The 27,169-nt window shown below is 37.3% G+C and overlaps 1 protein-coding gene across 6 annotated transcripts in view; it reads left to right on the top strand.

Moving 5' to 3' along the window:
• SIPA1L1 (signal induced proliferation associated 1 like 1) overlaps window positions 1-27,169 on the top strand; it is a 201,353-nt gene that overhangs the window by 86,503 nt on the left and 87,681 nt on the right. The gene's annotated exons all lie outside the window — the stretch shown is intronic.

Genomic DNA, 27,169 nt, shown 5'->3' with positions numbered 1-27,169 from the left:
TGTGTACACATTAAAAATTACCATATCCATAGGGAAAATATTTTAATTGGAGAACTTCTTTTGAATATTTTGTGAGTAAAAATGTAGCCATAAAAGGCTTCATCCTTTAAAATTGCAAATGCAGTAAGATGTAGGCTAAAACAGAGTTGTGGTCTTAATTCACCTGAGCAATATTTTTATTTAACTGTGATATAAAACATATGTAAAATTTACCCTTTGAGACTAGTGCAAATTTGAGAGACAGTAAGAATTTTCAAATGCAAATTCACACAACATTTTTAGCATAAGAGGATGTTTTAACTGAGAATGCATTTGGTCTGTGCAAGAGGAGAACCTCTGAAAGCCTTAAAAAAACCCAGAAGGGACAGGACACATCCCATTAACACACAGGGATCTGTATACTAAATGGAAGATCTATAAATGAGGTTGATGTTGCTTTTTATTAGTTTGTTATTGCTGTATGGATTTTTGTTTTAATTTTATTTTTAAGGCTCTTAAGCATTGCCTGAAAGAACATGCTGCATATTTGTTGTTTTTCTTCCTTTTGCAGGTGTTTATTTTCCTTGTTTACATCTGTAGTACTTCCTTGTGTCCTAGGTAACTTAAGAACTGTGGTAGACATGTCAGTTTGAGAATGTTTTATGGGGGGGAGAACGTAGTCTGCTGTCAGGTGCTTGGCTTCAAAGGGGAGTCTGTGATGGCTGCAGGGCATTTAATTTCTTATAACTGCACTGAACTCTTGAAATCTGCAATCACAGCTTTTACTTTTTCACAACAGTTCCCTTTTTATGAATTTTAGTAAAATTTTCTGGTTAGGATGCATTAAATTTGTTTACTTTGTTTTAAAGCTCACTTGGAGTTATTTTCTTAATTTCAGAAAGGTGGCTTTATTAGGCCTGTCTTTTCTAATATTATCCAATAATTCAATACTTTAATGCAGATGTATTTAGATTAATACAGAAATCTGTAGGCAACCAGTTGGATTGAAGCAAGTATCTTCTTCAGCTTGCATAGGTACAGAGCTGTGTGTCCATGCTGTGAAATGTCAAATCATAAATCCAGTGTAGGAAATACTTTAGAATGTCTAGTGTCTTTTTTCCTACAACTTATAAAATGAGATCAGTCCTGAAGTAAAAATATTCCTGGTAAATAACAAGATAAATTGAGAAGTGTCTTAACCTTATATCAGAGTATTCATATGTAGGCTGGCAGTGGTTTAACGAAGTCAGTACAGTGTGATTTCATATATTCAATTGCTATCATTTGTGTGTATTGAACTCACTTTCTCCTAAGGTGCTTTGAGATAATATTTCTATTGGTTTTTTCAATGTCAATTTTTCCATGTTTAAGAGTATCTTTGAATATTTTTCAATTAAAGAAATTAATTAATGGATTGAAGTCAAATGTTATTATCTTTGTTTTGTTCCTCCCCCTGCCCCATCACACATGCACAAAGGAGATGCTTAGCTTCACACAGTGGAATGGATTTTTCTTCTAGTTGGGGGGTGTTTTAATTTACATATGCAGTAGGAAAGTTATTCTTTAGTGATCAAGGATTCTGTGAATGGTGCTTTTTAACTGACACCCTGATGAGCTTCAACACAGAAGCTGTAGCTTTCCTAAGTGTGTCAGGTAACCACATGATGGGGAGACTAACTTAAATCAGTACATCTAGTTTTTCATGTGTTCAGAGTACACTTCAGAGTGACAGTCATACAGAAGTTCAGCATTTCACAGCTTACTAGTTGTGTTAGAAGTAGGTTTTAAAATGTTAGGAGAATAATAACTGTTATATTGGACTAAAAACGTAAATGGCAGTGGGAGAGGAAAATAACTTTCAGTATTGTATTTTCAGGCTCTATTAATATACAGTCTAAAAACCATAGATCTGTAAATAATTTCCAAGATTGTGGTGAAAATTGTTTTTTTAAGAAAAGACAGATAAATGGGATTAAACACTATGAATGGCTGGAGCCCACCTTCCCATCTGAAGTGCAGGAATATTTATGAACTAACAAATGCATGAAGTTGTGGGCAGTTTTTCTGTGATGCAGCTTAATGATGTTCATGTTTCCAGAGGGAAGAGGTGATGGGTATGAGAAGTGCCTTCCTTTCTCCATCTTGGAAATCTGCAATGTAAGAATATATTTGAAACTTAAGCTTTCCTTTTTAGTTATTTTCTGGAGCTTTTTTCATTAAATTCTCCATGTACAAGAAATCAGCACCTCTGTCTTGTTAATTTAGAGAAAGTTAAGATTAATTTAAAATGCTGAAAGTGCTGTATTTGCTCTAGAGGAGGTGCTTTGCTGGCATGGACTGGGAGGAGTCCTCTCATTTTGACTGGCTGCTGTTACCAGATTAATCCTGCTTCATAGTTAGGCTGAGGAACATCCTTCTTGTCTTCACAGAGCATGCCCCATTAACCAGCTTCCTTGTTCCTTTGGTCTCCAACAGGTGGCTTAATTTAAGAATGTGTATTAGCTCATTCCCATCACTGTTTCTACATGGAAAGGGAAATTTTCATTTATGTTGGTTCAATAATAGTATTTCCTGGCAACATAAAGAGCTTGATCCTGCACATTTTCAGAATGTAGGCTCATCAGAAGTTCCTGTGACTCATGAACATAGAACTTTTCATCCAGTTAAATTTCTCTCCAACAGAGTATTAGAAAACCCCAAAACCCTACAGGCATATACTACTGGAAGTTCCCTTTTGTACCACTTAAGGAACTGCACTTTCTTGCATGAGTTACTCCTGCCTCATTGGTCAGTATCAGTCTCACTCACATTCTCTTCTTGGGCAGATTAATTATTTCAAGCTGTCTTCTGTTTTTTTTACCAGATTTGGGAATGCAGCTTTCCACAGTTAACCTGTGTGTTTTTACCCACATTTAAAACATATAGACAAAAAAACCCTCAACCCTAACACTTTTAAGGCTTTTTATTTCCTTTGTTTACATTATTTTCTTTGTTTTATTTACTGGTGTGTGCCATGATCTTATCAGAAAGTTATACTGAAAATGAACTCTAACTTTTATGTCAACATGATGACTTTTACTTCCACAAATTTTGCTGTACAGCTGGAATAGCTGTGCTTCACTAGTTTAACATGAAAAAGGACTCTATCTTGATAATGTCTGCTTTTCTGGGGTTGAGTCAAGTTTGCATCTGGTGGAGTTTGTGGAAGCCAGTTTTTCTCTGTACAGAGACTGTGGACAATTCATGTATGAAATCTTCAAGAATTTTTTTTCAGTAAGTGTGGTATACCAGATGGCTTTGAGACCTATTTAGCTATCTGTTCTTAATCTTTCTTTGCTGCTTCAGACCTCAAAACTTAATTTCCCCACCTGCTGATAAATATAGGGTCATAGGAATTGCCATAGTGGGTCAGACCATCTGTTCTTTAATTAGGAGCAGTAACAGATGCTTGGGATGATGATGCAGAAAAAAAAGATCTACGATAGGCAGTTATGACAGTAATATACTCTGGGCTGTATCTCTGTGATCCTGTTAGTTTGACTTGTGTCAGAAGACTCAGAGACTTTGGTATCTCTTCTAGCTCTTTGTTATTCAAATATTTTTTGTTACAATATAATTTTATCCTCAATGCTTCCCTTTAATGCTGCTAAACATTTGGGTTGCAGTCCCATATCCTTAGCATTATGTTCTCTAGGTAGAGGTATGAAGAGGCAGCCCTTTTTGTTGATGGTAAACTTGTCACTTTTCATTTGGCAGAGCATAATCTCTTGTTCTTATAGTGTTCTGGGGAGAAACTTCTCTCTACCTTTTGTGTGCTGTTTTCTGTCTTGGCGGGAAGGAGAAATCTCAGTCTTCTTATTTCCCCCTTCATATTGATATTTCCATGCTGCTTATTATTCTTGGGTCGTGTCTCTGTAAAGCTTTTAACTAAATGGCAGTAACTGGATGATTCCAATTTCTCACAATGTTTCAACTGAGAAAACACTGTTAGTTCTTGGGAGAGAGGACTTTTATTCTTTTGAAAATGTGTAATATCTAGGAAATACCTTCAGAATTTTTGCTTTAAATTGAGTTGTAATGGTGAAGATGGCTTTGCAAGAGCAGTGTTGGCTAAACCTGAAACATTACTGCAGGCAAGTATGTGGCTGGGGCAGAGCCCCTTTTGGTGGGCTCAGAGGATGTTTATGCTTCCCTGAGAAATCCTACATCCAAAATGAGAAGCAGTACTTTCCTTGTTTCTTACAGCAACTAGAGTAGTTCTTAAAAGGTTTTCAAACTGAGGTGGTCAAATGCTGGGTTTTAGTAATAGCCAGCAGCCTTATTATCTAAACAGCAATTCCCAGGCCAGTGGTTGTGGCAGCTACAGCTGTGCATGGAACACAATAGAAACTTGTGGCATTTTTTGGGTACCTTGTGCTAATTAAGAGCACTTGGTATAGAAACCAGCTGATGTAGATCAAGATTAAAAGTACCTCTGCAAAAGGGGCTTTTATTCATTTCATTCATACCAGTTTTGCAGGGGGAGTGTTGGTGAAGTATTGCTTGGACATTGCCACCGTCCTTAAATAGCTTACAATATTCTGCATAGATGCTTAGAAAAGTCATGAAACCTCAAGGTGAGTGCAAGTTAGTAGTGAGGAAGTGGGTAGGATTTGGGGCCATGACTGAGAAGACAAGTAGGAAATTTAGTGGTGGGGAGAGAGGCATCTTCTTGTGAGATACATTAGTGAGGAGAAATGAAGTGTTGCACCCTATCCTAACTAGCAAGGGAATGCAGTTGTTTTTCTAACCTGCTTCTGAGGATTAGAGCCAGCCGTCTTTGTTATGCTGTGCTCAGGTTTCCAAGGAGATGTGAGATATTTTTATGAAACTGAGAAATTGAGAAATCATGGGAAGAGGAATTTTAAATGCATGTCAAGCCTGAAGATACAGTGGCAGGAAGAACCAGTGTAATGGGCAATATTTTAAAGATAAATTTGAAGTGCCATATGACTGAAATTTTCTTTTTCACCAATGGTGATGACTTTAGTGTTTAACTGAGAGCTATTTTAGGATGATAAACAACATTCCTTTCATTTTCAACTGCTTGGAGGGGAGACCAAGTGCCTTGCAATGGATGCTGTTTATTCCAAAGTCTGCAAGAATTCTTTACTCGGGATCAGAAACCCTGAAATGTTACTGAGAATTTTTGTTTAAAGAATCTGCATATCTAATTCTTGAGCTAGCTGTTTGGGTTGGGAGTGCTCAGTTAATAGATTTTGCATGTTGAGCAACTTGGGAATGTTCTGTGCCTAGAATGCTGAGAGCGATGTAAGATTGTATGAAAAGCTCAAGTAACCTTCATGAGGAAATTAGGGATCTTCAGTTGACAGCAGCATGTGTGTTGTATATGATTGTTTTTCCTGTAAAAGGTACTCAGATTCAGGCTTAGGAGTTCTTGGTAGTTGCAGGGAGTTCCTTGAAGCTGCTGGATGAGTGGGCTAGTTTTGCGAATTGTGAAGACATGCCTGTGTTTTGTGAAAGACCTCATGATTTAGTAATCAAGAGTTGGACTTCTGTATTGGTGATGGCATCACAGTGTTTGTTACAGGATGTTTTAGTGCAGCACTGTTAAAATTAGATAAATGTGATTGCAGCAGACTTACAAACCAAAGGAGAGACTAATTATCATTTGTGCTTATTGCAAATTACCTACTTGCTGCTGTACGGCCTTAAACTTTGAACTTAAGATTTTGAGCTTAAGAATTTTTTCTAGTCATACATAGCTGTTGATTTGTTGTGGTTCTGGCTGATTTTCTATTTCTTCTCTTTATTTTAACCCTCTTGGGATTTCACTTTTATGCCCGTGCTGTCACTAAATGTGCCGATCCCTGTTGTGGTTACAGTACTATTCATGCACCTTTGGTATGGCTGGCAGGTTGAATGGGGCAGGTAGGACATGTAACAGGAATTCATGAGGAATCTTTGAAAATTCAGAAGGATAAGCAGAAATGAAAAATACTACCATGTGGATGAACATCTGAGGTGGAAGCCTTGGAGGGGACTGTAGTTCAGACTAGGTAGTGTAGGGGGCGGAATAGTTATAATGAACGTAGGTAAAAAAATATTGGCTCCAACTTCAGGATAAATAAGGTTGTGAATTGACAATAAGCTATATATATTGGAAATTAGTCTTCCTCAGAACTACTTGTTTAGGGAAGCCAGCAACCCACAGCATTGTTGGACCCTCAGCTGTGCTAGTTCTAACTATTTTTTCTGAAGATCAATGAGTATTTTCTTTACAAGCACGCAATAATGGGGCATTTAAAGATATATAGAACACCTGGTTTAGTTAAAAAAGCAAAGTATGAATTTTTTAGAACTTCACTAGAAAAAACAAAAAAATTCCAAAATGCAAAGCATGGTCTTGAACTTTTTGGTAGAAGAGTCCTTCCTTTTTATACGTTTAAAATATCTTTTCTAAAATACTTTTAGTTGTCATATCTCTTTATGGTGGTTTCCTGCTGATTTTTACTTTTAGGGCACTAGGTTTTGTTCTACTGAATATTCTAGGAAGGAATCATCTACATCTACTTAATAACTTATCAAACCTTAATTTCATCCTGTCACGAATGAAGATATTTGAACATTGATGTAAGCAAGCAAGTGAATTTAAAACTTTGTATTAATGAAAAATATTTGTAATAATTTGAAAATACTGTTATTGAGAAATCACAGAACACAATGAATTGCAGAAGTTTTGAAGAGTGCAAAAGTGTTAAGAATTTTTTTTTATTGATGCAGAAAACCAGATGTCTTTACAAGCTATCACCAGTTGTGGTTTTCAGTTAAACATGCTGATTTCTTAAAGTAGCAGACCTCTGAACTGCTCTGGTGATTTGAGTTCTGGCTTTGCTTGAATAACATTCTTGAAGTCAAGATAATTGAAAAAAGCTTGAGTAACTTCAAAAACAGACTAAAAATACAAAAGCCTTGGGTTATAGTAACAAACATTTCTGCAGGTTACATTATCTGATGTATAGGAGCAATTAAGTTGTTTCTCATTTATGAAATGGCTTCAGACTTCAGGTTAGGTTTAGAGGATGTATTAGGAAGAGATTTTGTGCTGTCAGGGTAGGGAGGCACTGGAGCAGGTTGCCCAGAGATGATGTGGGTGTTCCATTCTGGGAAGTGTTGAAGGCTGCCTTGGATGGGGCTTTGAGCAAACTGGTCTTGTGGCAGGTGTCTCTACCCATGACAGTGGTGTTGGGCTAGGCCATCTTTAAGGTCCCTTCCAACCCTGACTGTTCAATGACTTTGGCATTCTATGTGTGGAAAAGGTGAAAGCGTGAGGGGTAAATTAAATAAGGGTCAAGTAACAAGGAGAATATAGGGTTTTTTTTTCTGTTGGCATCTGTGTGCAGTGAGACCTTCAGTGAGCACTTCAAGTTATTGAGATGTACTTATGGCTCACTTTACCATAGAGAGCAAAGTGAAGATTTTTTTTTTGCAGTGAAACCGCAATGCTAAAGAGGAATTTCAAAATTGAAATAAAATTAACATCTGTCAGGAGACATTCATTAGATGCTATTCAGTACTGAAAACTGAGGAAAGTGCTTGTGGCCAGCTAAATCAATATGAATGTGTTACATTTCTATATTTTTTTCCTTCCACACATAACAAAACATGTCTAAATTTTGATTTAGGCATGATTGCAGTTGGTTAATGTCCACTTGTATTTAAAATATTTTTGGAAGAAAATTATGCTTTTCTGACAATCAATTTTATTTGAAGGAATACTAAGCACAATTTTTTACATGGATGAGATAATTTCTGTCTCTTCAGTTACCTCCCATACAAAACTGACACCAAGTTTCATTAAAGGGATGGTTTGCTGCTGTGAACATTACACTTGTTAAGTCTTGTACTGACACCCCTTCCTACATGTAGTTCCTTAATAATTTTATCCTTGAGGGTGCTGCATAGGGAATCCAAAATTGCACACATATTGCCTAAGGGAAGGTCTTAATTGTGGTATGTATTTTGTTGTAAAGTCAGAAGGTTAGTGTCTTTGGTAGGTTTAGTAATCAAAACAGTAGAAGTCTGGCTACAGCAAAATGCTGTGGTCCCCTCATGTGATGTTTCCAGCAAATGTTCTGACTTTTTTTTCCTCTGTGGGAGAGATTTCTGCTCTTGCCTGTATGTAAGTGTCATATGGCTGCATGAAATTTGGTACTCTGAATAATCATTGCTACTTGTGCAGTAACATAGCAGCCTCGAAATGGGCCTGTCCCTTCTGAGCTGCTGCCTCCTGTCTTTGTGTGTTTGTGGGCACAGGCTCACCTGCCCCCTGGTGTCAGAGCTGCAGGCAGGGAATGCAATAGCATTCCCAAGTGTTCAGGCTCTGAAGCTGGGAAGGTGGTTATGCACTCCTCCACAAAACAGGGTAGAAAGGTGCTATCTCTGTAAGTGATATGTTTAACATGCACAGTAGCTGTGGCAGTATAGGCCTAATGCTTTTCCTTTCTGTTGTGAAAAACTGTGTACTTTTGCACAAGCTTTCATCTTCTGTTTTCACCTGAGAGAAGAGTGAAGGCAGTATGCTTTCCACCTAATTACATTTTATACTTTACATGGGGACTTCTGTTTCACATCCAGGAGCATTTCAGAGCCTTGCTGTGGCTGATGCGCTTCTCACCTCCAGTGCTGTCATCTTCTCTGAAATGCTGCCTGTGGATGTAGATTCATACAGTTGTTTGTCAGAAAGCCTGCTAAGTTAATTGGGCCCAACTCTTGACCTAATACTCCCAAGTTTGTCAGCCAGCCACATCCCCAAATGCCTCATTTGGACATCTTTTAAATACCTCCATGGATGGTGACTCCGCCACTTCCCTGGGCAGCCTGTTTCAATGCTTGTCAGTCCTTTTGGGTACAATGTTTTTCCTTAGTCTCCAGTCTAAGTAACCGGTACAACTTGAAGCCACCTCGTCAGGTTCTGTTGCTTGTTACTGTGGAAAAGAGACCACCCCCACCTTTGCTACAACCTCCTTTGAAGAAGTTTTAGGTATTCAAGGAAATACAGTGGTGTGAGTCAGTGCTATTAAAAATGCTGGTGAAACAACGTTGTTAAGTAACAGGACACAGTCTCCTCATGGTCTTGAATTTGGCCCTGACTGTGGAAACACAGCATCTGCATCAGCTTTTGTCCTTGAGACTTTCTATTACTGTGCAATGAAGAAACCATCTTTATGGCACATCATGTGTAAGGTTAGCTGTGCTGTTTGTGTATTCAGTTTGTAAAACAAGTGGATGTCTTTGGTGCTAATTAAATATCATACAGCCCGGAACCAATTACTCATAAGCATCCAAAACAGCAGAAGCATGATACGGTGTTGCATCCAAGGGAGGATGAAACATTTCCCTATCTAATGCTTCTTCCTTAGCTAACAAGTCATATTCATTTTATCAGTTGCATTTACATGTGAGATCTCTAAGCAGAAACCTCAGGGCATTGTAGTGCTTAATGTATAATAAATACTATTTGCTTTTTTAATGGCTAAATGAAAATGCATTTTAAGCTTTTATCAAGAATCTTTGTAAACATTTAATCAAACTTCAAAACTAATCTTTAATGTGTTTTTTAAGAGCTCTGGCAAAGAAAATTAGTAATGTTGTCACTCATCTAAAGGGGAAAAATGGCTGCAGCTGAAAGCTGTTTGCCAATTCCTAATGGAATGGTTCTAAGAAGGAAACAGGAGGATTCTAGTAGCATAAATGTTAGGTAGTTTGGGGAATTAAATTAGTGCTGTCTAATCCAGTAGGTGACTGTATGTATGTCAAGACTGAGGTACATTGATGGGTCTCAAAACCTTGTTGTGTTTGCACACTGGTTCCAGGAGTCTGTTTCCTGTTAAGTGAAGCAAATGCTTACTTTTTACAGCTGTTTAACCTGCAAAGAGCTATTTTAACTGCACTGTGATATTCAAGAGGCATGTCACATGTTGCTCTCACTAGTTCTCATCTTTACAACAAAGTTAGGGAACTATTTGTTTCTTTCTTAAATATTCAAAATAAATATTTCAATAAAATGTTGAATGAAAAGCCCTAAAAGCTATCCTTTTGCTATTTAGCATTCACCAATATCTCTTTTGCCTTCATTTGATATGGTGTCTCTCATATGAATAGAGTGTGGAGAAAGCATATTCTTTGATCTGCATCTATTCCTTTGTGTGGAGAAGTGTTAAGATCTATATCCATGTTTCATGAATTTAAAAAAAAAAAAAAACGAATGAGACAGTTATTTCCCTGTGGGGGAATGGCATTCTAATTTTTTGCTTTTAGCTCAGGGATATGCTGCTATTATGATTATTTACTGTTAGCTCCGCAGGTTCCACTGGTGAAAGTGTGTCCGCACAACTTTTTAGTGCAGCTTGAAGAAGCCGCTGGAGAGCATGGTTCCTGTTTGAGGTTTTTTAGTTCCCTCTGCTGAAGACAGCACATGCCTCAGGAGCGAGACTTTGCAGCATTTGAAGCAGTAGATTCTAGCAAACAAATTGCATTACTTCTGTGAAGTGAATAATCTGTCTAATGGATGGCACGTGTTATGTCACGGTGTTAAGGAAATCAATTCCAGCAGATGTGCAGCTGTCTCCCAGCCTCCAGCTGCTGCCTCTCTTATGCTGCACACCCAAATGGCTTGGAAAGTATTTTTGGTAACAGAGAAGGTGGATTTTGAAGTATTTTAAGCATCTTGGACTTAAAAAAAAGCATTTGATATTTTGTGGATTGTGTTGCTTTAGAAATTGTTTGGTCTGAGTCAGTTTCTAAATTGGACAGTAAGATTAGATTCCAACCAGTAGTAACAATCGAAAAAAAATTAATTTATATATTTATTGTATTTTTATATTTATATTTATAAAATATGTATTTATTATACTATATATAATTATATATAATTTTATATCTTTATTTCAATAATGCATTTCTCTGACACATAGGGTAATCCTTTTATTAATTCAGTTCCTCTATATTCAGTTAAAAACCCTACCAAAGTTGTCATTGTTTTCAGAGTTCTGTATACGCAGTTTCCCTTTGGAGCTTAAAGCATTCAAAGAAGTTTTCTGCAAAATTTTTTTTGCTTTTATTTAAAACAATTAAAGCTTCTTATTGACATTGAAGTTCTCTTGTGAAATAACATTTGACTTTTTAAATGTCTATGGAGCTCTTAGTTTAATACAGAAATGCCATAAAAGAAAAAGGTGTCCTGATTCTTTGTTACTGTCATTCTCATTGGTGGTTGTGAGGAGCAGTGCAGTAAATACTTTAATTCCTGAAGAAATGTGCTTTAGTAACATTAAATTATGGCTTTAATGATAGTACTTCGTAGGCAATTCTTTTGCAAGGAAATTCAGTGCAGTGGTACTAGTGTTAGAACTTGGTCTTTTCATGTAGCTATTATGCACAGTAAAATTCACAACACAGAAGAAGAATGAAAAGTGACAATTGCTTGTTACAATTTAAATGGCATCATAAGAAATTATGATCCATGCGAGAATTTTTAATTGCTCTTTTTATGCAGAAGTATAATCCTGACATTCTGCCAAAATGAAGGTGCATGTGAATGAAATTAACCAAGTTTTCTGGTTAATTGCATAGATTTATTTATCAGACCCTTCTCCTTGAAGTAGCACTTCTTTAGAAGGCTGGATTTTAAAGATTTTTACCAGATTTTTTACCAGATTTGGGGGGATTCTCTTTTTTCTTAAATGCTTACAGTAATTTTACAGTACTTCTTTGTATTTATTAGAGAGGTTCTTAAATTGGCTTTGTGCAGTAGATTTTATATATCATGACATCTGCCACCTTTTCCCCTTTTTGTAATATATTATTCATTACTTTCTTTGAAGTCCTTGCCAATACTCTACTGTACTGAAATTGTTGTAAAGTGGTTGCTGTATGGTGATGTTCAAGTCCTACCTGGTGGAAATGTTCTTTTAGTTGTTCAGTCAGTTAGGTAGGGTATCTTGCTTCATATAAACAATTGATCTAACTGCTACAAGGATATATCTACATAGATGTATCCGTGCAGAAATGTAATTGTAGATATTATGTCTCTGATAGTTATAACATAAATAGGTTTTTATCTGAAGGTTCTTTAATTGACCTCTCCAATTATTAGATTTGTCACGTGCCTAGTCTTTTCCCAGGAGCTGCAAAAAGTGTCAATGTCTGGTGTGCAAGACAATGAGATGTGACAAGAATAATATGTAAAGAATATTTTTTTAACTGCTATTACTGTGACATCTTCCTTTAACAAACAAGAATATATAAGCATGTCTGCTCAGATTGGAAGTTATAGTCAACTAAAATGAGATTCTGTAGAAGTTTTTGATGGTCTCATGATAGATAGTGTTGGAGAGTACATCACCAGCTTTTAATGCTGATGATGTACTCTCCAGAAGACCCTTCGTGATGAGTTGTCCATAAAATCTTTGCTTAAAGTATTGATGTATTTGGCAGTTCACAAAACTAGATGTGCATGCTGACATTTCTCTCCTTGGCCTTTCAACTGGAGGCATCTTAGTTTTAAACAGAAGAGTATATTTGAAGTTTTGGTTGCTTCACCATTAACTCTCTTGATTTTATGGTTTTGAGATGCAGATGCTGAAAATACCTGTAAGGCATTTACCTCTATTTCTCTTCTGCTGTGCAAGTCACTTGTGGAACTTTAGTTACCCTGAACGTGTCTTGAGTTTCCTATGTCCACGCTTTCTCTGATGCATATGGATTGGTTTGGTGTAGCTCATGTTGCATGGAAAAGTCTCGGAAGGCAGCTACAGCCAGGGTGCAGAATGTCACATTGGCATGGAAGTAATGCTGTATCTGCCACACAAAATAGCCACCAGCTCACTTATCAGTGTCTGCTGTGTGGTAGATCTGTCAGTTAAAACAGAGGAAGTATCCCTGGTTAATTCTGCTGCTTTGGATGCACTTCTGCCCTGTTCTCTGTGTGTTATGGTGTCAATCCTATGTGCCCTCTACCATGGCTTTCTGCATTTGTCTTTGAAATGCTCTGCTTGTTTCTCTGTCTTTTGTGCTTTATCTCCTGCTGCTGCTCAGGACTTTTGCACAGTATAGAGTTACGTACCCTGATCTTTGCCCACTGTTTGAAGGGATTTAGCAGCCCCCTTGGAACATCAGCTGTGTGAGCTGATGTGTGGTGACTTTTCTTAAAAGGATTGTGTTGTGCCATGCTTGTGTCTATGCATGTTTTGAAAAATCAGTAAACTAATGTATGGTATGCTGTGTATTTCAAGTGTTGGTTATACCATTTTTGTTGTGTACTCAGATTCTTTTGTTATAATAATTCTTGATGTAAACTGTAGGTAATTTGGCATCAGTTAAAAAAAAATTGTGCTGTTGGACTTAAAAACAAATTTCTATTCCTGCCTTGCTCTGCTAAATGTTGTTGTTGTTCTGAAAATCTGGATTGTCTTTTTTTTTACATTAACAATACTGTAGTTGTATTTGTGTAAGTGTTTATTGATAGAGAGGATGTTAGTTTCAGAAACCTTACATTGTATCAGATGAAAATATTGGCAAATCAACCCATGTGATGCAGGAATTCAGTGTGATCTGGGTTGACAGGTCTTTGAAATGAGCAAAAGGGTGTAGAGCAGAGTCACAACTTGAGTTTTCTAAACAGGCTTTTTAATACTCTCGATGTCTTAGGAAGATACCAAATTATGAGCATTTTTATATACCTCAAATGAGCCAATTTTTGCCCCCCTCATAGTTCAGCATCCTTTGATTTGGTGGTTTGTTCAAGTTTCTGATTTTGATCTGGTGTTCCAGTACGTGAGTGTCAGAAATTTCATGGGAACCCCTGCAGCTCCACTCTCCCTGCAGGGTGATGGGAGGTGTTTGCCCTGTCACCTCTTCTCCACAGGACTTTATTTTTGTACAGGAGGAGCTGTCAACTTCTCCAATATCTCACAGGATCATAGTGTCATTGCACAGTGCTGGCTGAAACATCCAGGTAACTGACTCCTTTCCTGTCTGTCTGGAACATTAGAACTGCTGGATTAATGAAACTGGTTTTAATTCATAAGAATGACTTCAAGTTTATGGGGGCTCATTGATTCTTCTTTTGTGGTTTGAAGAAATGTCCCTTGCTTCAAATGAATCACAGGAATCTTCACCTTCTTTCCATCTCCCAAGAATTTCTCTTATCTCCTTGATATGCTGTAAGCATACTTGAATCCTACACTTCTGCCCTGGTGTAGACAAGCCAGTTATGCAACTATTGCTTTATTAATACAGCTTTAGAAAAATCTGTTGTGTAATCTCCTTAAAGCTTGTGAGACATTAAGGTTCTTGGAAGCATATCTTTCTATAATCATCATAGGTAATAACCCTTCCAGTATTTCATGACAAGAAATTAGATTACATGCCTAAATAAGATGTGTCTGCCCCAGGAAATCTGTTTTGTCATTTAGCAGACACTTCAGTCTCCATTTGAAGGATTTGGCTTGTCTTGGAGAAGACCCTCCTTATCTATTCTGCCAGCAAAGTAAATCAGCCCGGCTGTTTAATATGTGAGAATTAAAATAACATACTGGGGTTTTTTTCTGATCACCAGGGAAACCTCTAGAGTCAAGAAAAATTGATGTGTTACTCCATATTTTGCATTTTCAACAGTAGAACAAAACATTTTTTGCTCATTTTTATTCTGCAAATTTAATGCTAGTAATTGTCTATCAAGTGTGGCTGAACTTAATGACTTTTGCCAGCTTCTGCTGCATTAGGCTATGAACAGTTCTCTTCATATTTGTATGAAGATATTCTAGCAAATTAAGACATTTCATGGGTCACCTGGGGATTGTTGCTGAAATGTCTCTTAATCTGATATGAGAATCCTTAGAACCTCTACTAAATAGTATTTTTCCTTGACAAAAATCTGTTTCTAACCTTGAGTGGTATACTCTGTTAATCATTTAATGATCTTTTTAGAATTGTCTTGGTGTCTTGATGACTTAATAGTATGAAGTAAGATTCACTGAGGATAGCACCGAGTGGTTTTGGGGAGGCTGTATGGGCCAGTTCAGAGTTTAAGTGGCTTAACCTTTTTTTGCCAATGGTTGTTTGTATTAAGTAGTAGGAGATAATGATGGACCTGTTCCATCACTTCTGGTGTTTACTGTCCATGTTTCCCTAAGGAAAAACAGTTGAATGGTCAGAGTAAAGAGTAAACCTGTTTGAAATGTGATTAAATGAAAAATTCAATCTCTTTCCAAGTGATAGGGGAGATAGTAAGATATTTGTGTGTAATCTGGAACATGTTTTATGTAAGTGGACAGACAGGATGGTATCTTCCATGACCAGTGATAAGCAGAAACTGTTTTGTTGCTTGGTATAATTTCTTGGTACACGATTTCTGAGAGCTTTGCGAACCACTTTAGTTCTTTGTAAATAAGTGCTTTGTAACGTTATGCCTTTGGGGATATTGAGTCACTAGTAGTAATTTGAAAGAATGTTAAAGTTATCAAGTACCAGTTTAATAGAATGAGTGACATCCTTAGTAATTTGTGGGCTTTGCTTAATTTGCCTTATGTAGTTTCATGTGTGTATAATTGCCTGGACCATCAAACTGGTATCAAGTTAAACAGTAGCTTCCCTCCATTCTTCACTTATTTGCGATCTACCTGTGCTACCTACAGACCTCAAAATGCTAGCTTTTAAAAGGTACAGAAGGTACTATCTGGCCAATCTAGAAGGGTATCCAGAACTCTACTTAATTAATAGTTTTTAACAAATTCGAGATAAATGTTAAAAATAGGTATGTGTCAATGGTTAAAGATGGTCTTACTTAGTTGAAGCAAGTGTTTCTAATCTTGTAAGCCCCAGAGATGGAGAATGTGTGATGCTTTCTGTTCTTCAGTTCTGGGTCCAATAATATCTTGGCCAAAAGATGGAAAAATGGAAAAATATTTAGAAATGTGTTAGTAAACCTTTCTCTCAGCACCTCTGCTCTTAGTCACACCTGAGCCACTTTTCCTAAGTATTTCCTTGAAAGATAATTAGCATCATAGTGAATGCAAATTGTGAGTGTATTTGTAAATTTGTATTTGAGAGTTTTGCAAAATGGCTCCCAGAATTTGTGCATTTTACTTAGGATTAGGTTTGGGTCTTGTTTTGCCACAATATCATGGGGTTTGTTTTCACTGGGTCTCCAAGAAAACAGGAAGAAAAGGAAAACTACTATATTAGTATCTCCAGGAGCAGGAGCAAATTCTCTTTGGTCATGTCACATTGTCACTAAGTGCTGCTTTTAAAGGCCTGAGGAATGAACTCTTCTAGAGACAAAACACTTTAATTTTTCATGCTTATTGTCAGCTGAGATGGAGCTCTCAAGTACATTGTTGATGTTAGTGAACTTTGATTTTTACTGTGATTTTCTGTGTTATGTAAAGCAAGACTGTAGATGAGCCTTGTATTAATAGTTTTCTCTTACTCTCATGTTTCAAGGTTGTATTTGTTACTAGCATTTTTCTGGCTGAGCTACACTTGCTAAAGTAACTTTAAGGGTCACAACTGTGGATGCTGTTTCACCTTTTTCATTATTTAAATATGTTGTACTTTATCTACAGTGTGCAACATTATGCTAATGTGCTTTGGAAGAAGTTGGTTGAAGCCGTACCTAAAGTGATGGGGCAGCATGACTTGCCTAAGCTGCAATGTTGTAACACTTCCAAAATCCTGGATGGGTTTGAAGATGGTACATGCTAGAAATGCTTTTTCTTCCCCCTTCACTGATGAGTTATTTACAAGTTTGTAAAGTATGTACCAGGCACTAGGGTAAGCAGTTAAAACTTAGCACAGGTGATTTACTAATCAAATATTTTCCTTTTCATTTTTCATGTGTAAATTTGAAAAAGAGTATGTACTGTTCTTTGAACTTAGATTATGAGTGCTTAAAACCTCATGTAGGAATTTATCATTTGAAAAATGCTGTTAGGAATGGGACCTTTTTTCACTGAGGCAGATTTTTGCAGAAAAGCGATCTTGGTAAGGCTCAAAAAATAGTTTGCATTCAGACAAAAGGTCTCTCAAAAGTTAAAAAGTATATGAGCAGATACAATCTGTGTATTCTCTGTTTCCTATTGTTCATACTATTAACCTGATTTCCCTTAGGCAGGAAAATTGAGCAACTTTCTTCATACAGTCATGCAGATATATTTATTAATAATTCTCTAGTGAAGATTTTTCTGATACTTGTTTTAGAGATTCTGAAATTAAACCAAAAAACTCCTTCCAGAGAAGGTCCCACCACACCCCTCTGCAAAATATTATTTATTGGCTTAAAGTCTGTGATAGTCACTTAAAAACATAAGTTCTTGTCCTTACTGGTGAGATAGTAAATAGATACAGTCAAATAAATATCTTCGACACGTTTACCTCAAATTTGGCAAAACAGAGTCTTGATTTGTATTTTGTTAATTAGGTTTTTTGTTTTCGTGGATATCAGTTAAATTGGGATATGTTTACCAAAACTTTTGGGAGCGGAAGCATAGAAGGCAGATTGAGAGATCTTGGCTTGTCCTCTTTCTTTTCTGTAGAATCTTTCAAGAGAAAAGTTTTGTCCTCTTTCAGCTGTTCTAGGGTTTTGATGTTTTTCCAGCTGTGGGTTCCAGAGAAACTGTGCAAGGAGATGGCTTGGAACAGCAAGCAAATCTGTTCTCTTTAAAGACAGATTTGGGAATTGAATGGTCTCATGGAACAGTTGATTTGGGCAACTATCCTCCTTATGGAAAGAGGAAGCAAAATGCAGTTTTGCTTCAGCTTCCTGCTTCAGCATCTCCAATAACATTTTAAAATGTTTACCTACATTTTTGGGGGGGAGTGGGAAGGGAAGGGAGGGAAGAAAGACGGATGGCATGCTTGGAGCAGTACTGCACCACGTTCATTTGAATCTGCAATGGAGAGAAAAAAAAGTATCTATATAATATAGAGGAGGATTTGCAGTGGGATTCCCCCGCCCCTTTATTCTTGCTTCTTCATAGATACTTAGTTTCCATAACAACACAAGGTAATTTGTTAAATGCATGCTGGGGGCTGGGTTTATTTTTGTGGGTTTTTTTTTTTTTTTTTGCTACTTATGTTTGAAGGTGTATTACATGTAGAGTAGCATGGAACAATATGGTAATTCTGTTAATGGCTTTGGTTCTGAAACTAAAATATTAAACTGATAAACATGGTGTAATATTTGGGAATGGCATCTTGGCTTTATTACTGTGAAGCTAACTTGTCATGTAGTGTTTGTTAATGTACAAATCTGTATTGAGGCTAAAGGAGCATATACAAAATAGGAGGTCTATTGTCAGTCTTTAAAAAAGTCAAGTCTTAAACCATTCAAGATGTTACTAGGGCTTACATAAATGTAGCATTGTGATAAACTGCAGCTTGAATACTTACCTCAATTGCAACTTGAATGCTTACCTGACTGCCTTCCAGCCAGTAGTGAAAATTGGTGGTCTGAAAGACCTACCCAGAACCCTGTGATGAAATGGATTCTAAATTATTCTGATTTCTGGTGCATACTAGCTGCTTTTTTAGTGTGTTAGGGTAGAAACTGGAAATAATTGCCTTTAAGGACAGAGAGCACGTTGTTGCTGCTGAGAAGCGCTGGTGTTAGTTAACGTGCTGAGCTCTCGGCGGCACTGGCTGGTGAAGGTGAGGGGAGCACAGCTGGTTACCGCGCTCAGCGGCAGCCGGAGCAGTGCGCCACGGGGCGGGATGTGCCGGTGGGAGACACATCTGTTCTTCGTTGTGGGACTTTCTGCTGGGCAGAGGGTTGCATTGGCTTTACTTCAAACTTGCAGAAAGGACAGAGCTATTGAGAATCCAAGCCAAAAAGCTAAGTTATAAAAGAAAGCAAACGTTGTGCTTCAGTTTCTGCTGTGTGCTGAAGCTGCGGAGCTGATATTTACAGCAGCAGAACGATGTCTTCATAGAGATGATGAGTACAGGCTGAGTCATGTAATTTTCAGCTTCAAAAATTAAAATTATTCTGCTGTACATAAAGTTTTTCACTGCTGCCTGCTCACTCTGAAAACTTAGTTATGCCATATTTGCCTGTGTAATTGCAACCATTTTGTCTGTATTTTCTGGGCTTGTTTGTTTGTTTTTTTTATGTGTAGGTTTTCCAGCAACTTGCCAACAGTTTGCATCTAAACTGTTGTAAAGTCACAATGTCACCTTCTCTCTGCATTACTGTGCTAGTCTTTAATGAACTTGACGCTTTTCCCCATAGCAAGTTTGATTGTCAAAGTTCCAATGTAGATTTTGTCTTTCTAGGTCAGTTACAGTCACTTAGAGGTTAAATAGCATCGAGAATTTTTTTTTTTCTTTTCATTCTGGAATTTTAATTTTTAGTATTTTTAGCAAATGGGCAGCAATTTAAAGTATAAAGCAGAGTTAAGTTTTGGGGTATTTGATCTTTGCTTGAATTAAGGTATACCCATGCCTTTAATGACTGGATAATCACTTGGGGAAGGGAAAAATCTGTTTCTTTGAGCTGTATTCCATGAGGTGTGATACCTGTTGATGTGCTGCTTCTGAAGTGGATTATGTAGTGTGTTTGTACCAGTATCATCAGGGTCTGTTTAGGGCATGATGTGGAGTTGTGCAGAATACACTTGAAATCTGGGTGGTAGAGGAAGATAAGAGAAAGTAATTCAGTGGTTTGAGATGCAGAATCTCCAGTGTAGGAATTTGTTTGTTGTGTTTCCATCATAAAAGAAAGAAAAGGAAAAGAAAACAGGGAAAAATCTGGAGGAATTTCTAGCAATAAGGATCAGTAATATGCAAGGTTGCTCTTAAATGCTTTTGAGTCCATTAGCATTTAGGTTTATTTATTATTCCCACTTACTGAAGTGATTTTTTTTCCCCATCTCAGGGTATTTATAAATCCTAAATGACTAATGGTTACATGTAGTGGTGATACTACATGTAACCATTTTCATGGATTTTCTTGATACTACCTTTGTACCTGGTTGATGATTCCAAATTCTTCCTTGTGTCTGCCTGCTTCTGCCTCCTGTATAGAGTTTTATTTTGCCCTGCACTCAATCAGGGCTTTACTGTTTAGCCAAAGGTGTAACTGTTTAACATAACACCTCTTCCAAAGTCCAGATTTGTGTGCTATACTATTCTTTGTCATTTCCCCACGTTCTTAACCACCTCTCTCTCTGGTCACCATAGTCGAGGCTGTCATGGCCCATCCTGGTTAGTAAAGAGCAGACCCAGCTGTGCGTCAGCCTTGACTGACCCATGCAGTACCTGTGTCAAAAGCTTTTCTCTGTCACTCTGCAATATTGCAATCAAGTTTGGAATAAAAGCATGTCTTCCACTGTGTTAAATACTAAAATGAGTCCCAGCTGATGAAAAGAAAATGTGGTACTGTTTACAAAATTGAATATAAACTGGTATATTCAGTAGCCATTTGCTTTTTTGTATAAACCAGAAATTGGCTCTTTGTATGATAGTAAAATACAGTAAAGGGAATGTCTTTGCACATATCTGTATTTTTATGAGACAAAGCAGATTTTCTGCATCAATACAAGCTTTAGAATCAACAAGTTATTTTCGCATGTTCCACATAATCATGTGGGAGGCCTTCATTGTGAACAAGCTGGTGATATTTTTCTTCACTCCAGTCTGAGAAGAAATTTCTGTGGTAACAGTGACATTTGCCAATTTGGTCTTAGTTATTTGTTTCTCTCTGGTAAAATGTCATTTTCCCTAATAGGAATTATTGTGTACAGGTTCTTTTCATAGAGAGATGCATGTTAACCTTGCAAACCACTTAACTAATGGTTTTCTGATGCTGTGGTGGTTTCCTTTTTATCTCTGTCCTTTCAGTGGAAGTATTTCTAGAGAAAAATCATGAAATGTAAAACCGGGCCTTAAAAGTTGGTTATTTTACTGATTCAGTTTACTGGCTGATGTACACAAGAATTGTGTATAATTTGTGCATTACAGTTTCAGCTGCACGTGATGTCTTAATGGAGGCTGAAGAGATCATTCAAAGGTTCACTGCCAAGAAATATTAGTATCATACTTCTGCAGTTTATTTGATGGATCTTGCCCAAGTGCAAACGCTGAGGCACAAACACATAACCCAGTAGTTTCTGTGGGATTGAAACCTTTACATCCTTATTTGAAAACTTCACATCCATATCACATAATACCTTCATCTTTCAACTGAGGCACACAATGGAAGATCCTCTCTTTATATGTGTTAATGTTAAGTTTCAATTGTCGTGCTTCTGGTGATTTTTGAACTCTTTTCTATTTAATAAATCTTTATATTGGAGATAGTTAAAAATATTTGGTAGCTATGAAACCAAATGAAAGGCACTAGAGAAAATGTGATTGGAAAGTAATGGATAGTGTTCCTAAGCAATGGCTGTTAAATCAAGATATTGGTCTTTCCATCTCAAGGCTGAAGGGAAAGAATTTCTGGGCTGCAGTTCTCTTACCTTTTAGCCACAAACCTTTCTCTTCTTCTGGAGTCACCTGTATATTCTTCAGGTGTTCTGTCTCACCTCACCCACGCTGCCACCTGTGATCTGGTAGTATCTGACTTGTACAGGAAGACATATTTGTTGAAAGTGGCCTCATCTATGATGTCTCCTTATTTTTTTAAAACAGAAGCTTTTCACACAACTGAAAAATAAATGGAATTTTAGCTATTCGTGTCCTCCTAGGCAGACAAAAATTTCCTTGCTATTTCTGAGGAAGAAATACAGACCTGTACTTCTTGATGTCTTTTCTTAATCTAACCCATTTGACCAGGTAAGACAGTAATAATTTCATATGATGGCTACTTTCTTTTGAGAGCAACTATAATTAAAGTGTTTCTTCTGTGTGACACCAGTGTCTTGAAGATTTGAAGGATGGAATTAATTTGGCTTGCTTCCATAAAACAAGGTCAGGGTTGTTTGTGAGGCTTTTTTTTTTTTTACACACTATCTTATTCATCTCATGAAGCCCTTTTTTTTTCCCTTCTGTGTCTGACAAAAGACTAAATTTTTCCCACTGTAGTTTAGATTATTTTCTTAGTATTTAATGTAAAGCAAAACTTAATCTGTATATTTTTTTTGTCAGGGAATAAGGCATTTTCTTACAGAACTAAATAAGTATGTGGTTTTAAAAAATGCTTTCTTTTTCATATTGCCTGCTTTTGTGGTCTGATAGTTCCTGTATTTTAAAACAGTTACGAGCAATTCTTTTGGAAGACTGATATGGTTTTTGTTGCTTGCATCCTACGTACATGCTATTGATTGATGGTTTTGACAACCGTATTATATATCATATTCAGAAAAAATGTAAAAGGTATTTTTTGTTCTTTTTCTCATCCTTGCCTGCCATTGTGACTTGGTAAGTCTTGGTCTGCTTGCTGAAGATTCACATACTAGTGAAAATGTCACTAATTGCTGGTACAGCTGGGGGAGGGGAGGAGAGCTGTGTTTTGCTTTGTCATCTTAGGTTTCTTGGCAACTTCAGCTTTTAGCAGCTGCTGTGCACAAATTGAGGTTGGTACTGATTATTCCCTTCTGCATAAGTAAGAACATTATTACTGTGTGCTAAGATGCAGGCTGTAGAAAAGAATAAAATGAACAAAATGTAATATTGCATCCTGCCATTTTAGCCAGGCACCCCGGTCTCTGGATGCAGGATGAAAACCTTTGAAATCTGGACATCAGCTCACCACAAGGTTGTTGAAGATCGCCTTCTGTCGAATAGCGGCTGGGTAGACGCTAATCTCTCTCGTTTTATTTTTAGCAAACCATTAGTCTCTCACAGGGGAGTGTGGGAGTAATTGTCAAAGCTACTGAAGGACTGCTATTAAACCGAATTGCTGTAGCAGGTGTTGGGTGGGATCTCCTTCATTCTTACCAATTAGCAGCTACTGGCTTCACGTTTAAAGACATGTGAAAAGCAGCCCTGTCGTGCCGCGATTTCCTGGCCTACCTTGTGCACTGTTAGATTGGGTCTTTTGGCAAGTACTACTTCTGAAGTTTCTGTTCTTTGTCAACATACAAGATTTTTCACTATGTAAATCCTTACCCTAGTCTATTGGTTTATTTTTCAAGGGGATCTCTTGTAAGGGAACTGCATTTAGCCTGTTTGCTAAGGAAGTGAGGCTTTTGTGACTAAATTTGCCTATCCATCAATCCCTCTTTTTTACTCCTCCTCCCTCACTCCAAAAGGGGAACAAAAATTATCCACCCAACATTTTGGATATTAAGTGGCTGCTGATTTCACGTCAATGAGAGATGTCAAGTTCTTGGTATAGAGTAAATTGTGGAGTTGGTGCTTTAGTGAGGAGTTAGTCTAGACATTCACTGAGAAACAGCTGGCTCAAATCTAGCCCTTGAGTGGCTGTGCGTGCTGCTGCCACTTGCTTTGCCAGGCAATGTGCATCTGCAGCCTTGGTTCCAGCTCTAGGCTTTCATGTACGGGTGTACGTGAAAGGATGTACGGATACATCTACTGGGGAGAGGAGAGCATTGGGACTCTACTAATAAATGGGGCCTGTTGCCCTCAGCTACCACTGGTAATGTGAGTCAGGGCTGCAGGGTGGGAGGTAATGGTTTTGTTTCTTTCCATCCTTTATGTTCTCTTCTTTTTTAACCCAGTTTGTTCCACTGGGGCCAGTGGTGTTTCAGGAGTTTATTCATACAGTAACCTTGAAAGTTGGAGCCTGCAGCTTGGTTTCATACAAACACCTCAGTTACCTTTGTTTTCTCTGTGCTGGAGCGCAATGAAAAAAACCCCTCAAACCCAAAACATAAAACCCACCGAATTTAAGAAAAGAGAGGAAAAGACTACAAAGCAGAACACAGGCTCAGTATATGGCGTGTTCCTGATCCTGCAGTTTACCCAAACTGCTCCTCCTTTTGTGAGTTCTATGATCAGGACAAATTATTTGACAGAAGACTTCTAAAATTTTATTGATTCCTTTTTTCCCAGGCTTCTCTGAGAAGAGTGTTACACAGATGTGGATATTCAGGAAGCTCATGGTAGCACAAGACAAGAACTCAAAAGAATTCCCAGCAGTGGATCTCCTAAGCACTAAGTTGAGAAATCTTCAGCAGAGTGATGATCCAGGTCTTTCTGGTGATGGGATCAAAGCTAATTAGGATTAAAGCTCTCCTCCAGTTCATAACTGCCTTAACTTCTGTAAATGAGAAGCAGTTGTTAAAGCACATCAGCATTGGTTAAATAATTGTTCTGAGGAGCCAGCTCCAGTACCATGCAAGTTATGAAACTCTGTAAGTTTTCAGTTTGTAAGGAACATCATTTTGTTTAGAAAAATTTGGAAGTGTACGCAATTTCAATGCATTCTATTTATTTGTTTCTCTCTGGTTGTCAGAGCTATGGGGTATCAGATAAAAGCTGTTGCTGTATTGTAACCTTCAGCATTAATGGGATGGCCAGCACAAGTTCTGTGCATTACTGGGATTTCATGTATGAATGTGCTCAGTAGGATTTTTAATGGTGCAGAGGACTTGTGCTTCAGTCTCCTGAATCTCTGTAGCATATTCTCTCTCCCTTACTACACCAGGCCAAAAAATGACTTTCTGCAAAAGGCAGAGAAAAGTTTGTTTTATGCTGTTCTCTAGTTTTAGTTTGATTTTTCCTTCTTGCTGCAAGTTCTTCATTGACACAGCCATAACTAGTTGAAATACCACTGTCTTCTGATGACTCTTATCTCCTGCCATTGACAAAGTAGATGGAACTAGTGATGAAAATGTACTCCAGGAATACCAGAAATTGACCTAAAAATGACGGTGGCATGATAGATAGCATGATTAATACCCCAGTGCTTATGCATCCTAGCACCTTACATAGTAGAATAAAAAAATTCATCTCATAATTTGGAAGTAGGGGAGGAGGAGGCTACATTTGCACCTCACTACTCCATCTTTTAAATACTTGGTTCTCATGTTTTTGGTTTTTTTTTTCAATTTCGTACTTGGTAAGTGAGTCAGAGTCATTTTGTTATCTGTTGTGAAAATTTTTGGTACATTCCTGCATGCATGCTTAGGAAGGAGCATGGAAGGGAAACCCATTTGCTGTGCAGGTTAATAGAGCAATTGACTAAGTTTCTGTCTCCAGTTCACAGGAGACCCCCTTGTATTCTTGATTATTAATGTATGCACATTTGTGTACATCAAGGATATAGAAATCAACTTTGGCCCTTGATTTTGGAGAAAAAGGAAATAACAATGAGTTTTTGAAGTAATAGGAAGACAGTTGGAAATAAATGTATGTAATTACATTTCATCCACCTGCATGTTTTTTTCTTAAATAGAAGATGAACTTGAGGATTGTTTCACAGTCGATTTTTTTTCAGTCTTTCATTACTGACTGACAGTGCCTTACTTTCTTCCTATGTATGTAAAGTAAAAAGATCCAGAAGGGACCCTGATCTTGAAGAGAGATCCATACTGCTAAGATGTCTATTTTTATTCTGGCTAGTGACTTCATCAGAGAAGCAGTGCATACCATACTGCATACCACAGTAATGTGTTCTCTGGCCAAAACTGTAGCTTGTTGATAATGGGAGCTCCTTAGTGATGAACTTTTTTTTTTCCATTTGCTTAAAGAATTTTATAGTTTGCTATTGTACATCTTCTGTGGGACAGCCTGGTGTACTGGTTGGTTTGGTTGTCTACAAAGTGGTTATTTCAAGTGATTATTTGACTTAAAAGTCATCTTTGTTACATTAGCCAAAAAAATCCACTTAAAATCAGATCGTCATCCTATCCCTGCAATAATTTTCTAGGTCTAACAAGAGGATTAACGATATTAATGTTTTCTACTGATAAGAGTTTTTTGTCACAATAGTAGAGTGAGTACTGGTTGAAAACAATTTTTTTTAAGCCAGGTGCTTATAGGCCTGAGGTTTGATTTGTGATTCTTAACATGTTGGTTAGATACTTGACATTATGATCTGCTCTCAAAAGAAGGCATTGAGTTGTTGGCATGTGTGACAAATGAGTTTGATTAAAAGGATCACTAAGTCATAATTAAGGTCTGAGTATATCCAGAAGGAACAGAGAATCTTTGCATTTTTTCTTACCCAAATCAAGGCTTTTAAAGGTACTTGTAGGAACTCTGCATTCTTGAGTCCCTCAGCTTGGCAGTTATCAACCTTTTACCTGACACCGTAGAAATATTTGCAAAAGACTTAAAAATTTTCCAAAACAACTAAGAATGCAGAAGAGTAATTTTTAAGTATTCACAATATGAGGAATTACTTTAACTGCAAAATATAGTAGTGCAGTACGGTCTGCTTACTTATGTTCTGCTTTGAATACTGATTTGGATAATAAATTACTTATGTTGCCAGTTCATGTATGGAAGAGCTGTTTCTTAGTAAAGGGTTGTTATCTTCCCATTACCAACATGTTTAATTTTTCACAAGTATTTCAAGGTATCTGGTAATTCTCTGTATACAACAATGGGTTCTCTCTGCTCATTTTCTCCTCTGTTGATTAACTATTGATCATTAGGCACAGGAATTATGTGCTAATACAGCCTCTCTGCTGGCAGTTAGGTTGTTGAGTTAAAGCCATATTTGTAAGGATCAATACCCTGGAAACACACCACTTTTCTGCTGCCATATCTTCTCATTATCAGTCAGCATCTGTTCAAGACTGCTCACCAGATTGCTACAGCACTACGTATTACCTGCGAGTCAAAAACAGTACAGTAATCTGTTACCTGCTGAGTCATTTTCCAGAAATGCAGGTTTAATATTTTTGGCCTATCTGTATAGGAATTCCTGTATTATCAGTGATGAGAAAAGTGTGTTTTTACAGTGTTTTAAGTATAGTAGCTGTTGTCCTGATACATAACTCAGCTAAACGTTTTTTTTTTAGCAGTATTTTAACTAGTTTTTTATTTATGAACTTTTCATTGTGGTTTTTAAAACTGGAAGCTAATGTTCCTGGGTGTACTTGGACTACCTTCACAAGTAGTTCTCATCATAGTTTCTGTTTCTCCAACTTTTACTTAATCTCTGCACTGAGCATTGCCTTCTGTCTTTGTGAAGTTCAATTTTAGGTCTGTGTTCTCGATGCTTTTGTTTCCTTCTGTGGACTCACCTGAAGGGAACTCTGACCTCCTGTTTGAG

The sequence above is a fragment of the Melozone crissalis genome, unplaced genomic scaffold (genome assembly GCF_028551555.1).
Source record: "Melozone crissalis strain CALT ecotype California unplaced genomic scaffold, PUWL_Pcris_2 ptg000018l_1, whole genome shotgun sequence".
Classification (NCBI taxonomy): Eukaryota; Metazoa; Chordata; class Aves; order Passeriformes; family Passerellidae; genus Melozone; species Melozone crissalis.
Note: the sequence above shows the minus strand (reverse complement) of the source record. Positions and strands in the feature narration are given on the sequence as shown.